This window comes from Microtus ochrogaster, chromosome 21 (genome assembly GCF_000317375.1).
Source record: "Microtus ochrogaster isolate Prairie Vole_2 chromosome 21, MicOch1.0, whole genome shotgun sequence".
Lineage (NCBI taxonomy): Eukaryota > Metazoa > Chordata > Mammalia > Rodentia > Cricetidae > Microtus > Microtus ochrogaster.
In genome coordinates, this window is record NC_022022.1 from 2330892 (window position 1) to 2333194 (window position 2303).

Genomic DNA, 2303 nt, shown 5'->3' on the forward strand with positions numbered 1-2303 from the left:
TAGATAGATAGATAGATAGATAGATAGATAGATAGGTAGGTAGGTAGGTAGGTAGGTAGGTAGGTAGGTAGGTAGGTAGGTAGGTAGGTAGGTAGATAGGTAGATAGGTAGATAGGTAGATAGGTAGATAGGTAGATAGGTAGATAGGTAGATAGGTAGATATAGTTATAGATGAACAAATAAATAAATGAGCCAAGTAAGAACATACTAATAATGCACACCACAATTCTATCAACTTTCTTATCCAACTACTTTAATTTTCTTCAATCTGAAGCACTGATTTTCTTTATTGTCTATTTCCTATGTAAACTATATAATGATACTTTGTTTCTAAACTCAAAGGGCTCTTCAGAGACTTAGTCACTAAAATGAAATGAGACAAAGCTTACAGAAGTACCATGACTTGTTCAAAGTTACAGTTAGTTTGCAGCGGGCTCATTAGCTGAGGTAGATTCTAGGATGTCTGAAAACCACCTAACGGTAAAACTCTCCAGTGAAAAGTTTCTAGATATCACAGCACCAAAAGGAGCTGCACTGCTCCTGCTTTACAAACAGCTATCTCAAAGACTCGATTGCAGTTTTCTGCAGCTAAATTATTTCATACATGCTGGCTGTTTGCACCTGTGCACTCTAGCTGCTGCAGCCTTGGGTTAGCTTCTCACCGAGTACCCCTACACCTCCAATCTACCCAAGAAATCCCATGAGATTTGTTTTTCTAAAGCACCGTTCTAACCATTTTAGCTCTATGTTCAAATTCTTTATGTAATGGCTCATCACTACTCCTTTGCCCACTATTTGAAACTTTCTATGACCTCTCCTATTTCCTAGCCTTTTCTCTGTGCTATAATTTACTTATTTATGAAAATGTAGATAATAATACTAGCATGCTGTGTAGCCATTTCTTCCAGGTTGGATATGATCATTGCCATCTGACACCCTCTTCTGGCCTTCTTAGATACTAGGCATGCACATAGTATACATACATGTCAGGCACTCACACACAGACATAAAATAAGATCAATTTTTTTTAATTCCTCCTTAGTAGGGAGATGGTAATGAGATTAATGACGTTCATTAGGTCCCTCCTCAGCTCAAGGATATATAAAAATTTAAGAATTGGTTCAAAGACAGACTTTTTGGTGGTAGAGCTGTCCAGTTTTCCACATGCTTGGCATGCTACCCATGCTCCTAAAGTAACCTCAATAAGTTCTGGTTCAGCAGGCTAATTTTGGTTGAGGTGGCTTTTATAATCTGCTCCCTCTATCAGGGATGGATAGAAATATCCTTCCCCAGAAAAAAGTCATGCAATGCTGTGCCTGAAGCACAGTGCTGTTCTGAAGGTTAAGCGAGTCGAAAGCACGTACAGCAGTATCTTGTATGCAGATTCCCACATGCATTTACTACTGCTGCCACAGTCTCTGTTCTAACCCATGCTTGCTGACTTAATTCTAACACTCTTCAACTCTCTTTCTTCACTCTTTGTTCTAGTCTCCATTCGTGTTCTGGTCTCCTTGCTGTTACTAGACCACACCAAGACTGCTCCCACCAAGGCCTCTCTTGCCTATTCTACTGCAGAGAAGACTTTTCTCCAGTGTATCTACATATGTGAATCTTTGTAAACTTCAGGTATCTGTTCAAATATCACATTCTTAGTCAGTCCTATGCTGGCTTCCCAGTTTAAAATCACATGCATTCCATCACTCTGCTCAGTTTCCCAAATGTACTCCATACCCTAGAACATACTTCACAATGTGTATCTCTACCATACTTGTTTACTGTTTATCCTACTGCAACATTAGGATAGGAACTTTGGCACAAGCATCCAAAATAATACCTAGCATCTAGAAGAGACTCAATAAATATTTGCTGAATAAATGGAGAGTATTTTCCCTAAATTGATTCATCTATTAATCTATAGCCTGTTTTAAGAACAGGATCTCCAACTGTCAGGAAAGTACCTTAAAACCATCAGGCCAGCACGGAATGCCTACCATCTCCACCCCAAAACACGTGTGCCCTCTCTTCCTCATGTGACGCCTAAATCAGTAATAGCATCACAATCCCTGAAAGTCCCAAGTCTTCAGTTTCAGCTCCTCACACTCTCTTCTCCCTCACTATCGCAGTTAATCCTCAGGGTCTAAATATCTCTCACATCCATTCCTTCCTGTCTATTTTTATTGTCTGCCCTGACTCAAATCCTCATAATACTTACCTAGTCTTTGGTGCTTTGAAAGGGAGACTCTTTAATAAGACTTTCTAAGTCTCTCTGCTCCTAATCTTTTTTTCTAATTTATTTTTTTATT

At 39.2% G+C, this 2303-nt stretch overlaps 1 protein-coding gene across 2 annotated transcripts in view; it reads right to left on the bottom strand.

Moving 5' to 3' along the window:
- The window catches only part of Otud7b (OTU deubiquitinase 7B), a 64754-nt gene that overhangs the window by 25600 nt on the left and 36851 nt on the right, over positions 1-2303 (bottom strand). The gene's annotated exons all lie outside the window — the stretch shown is intronic.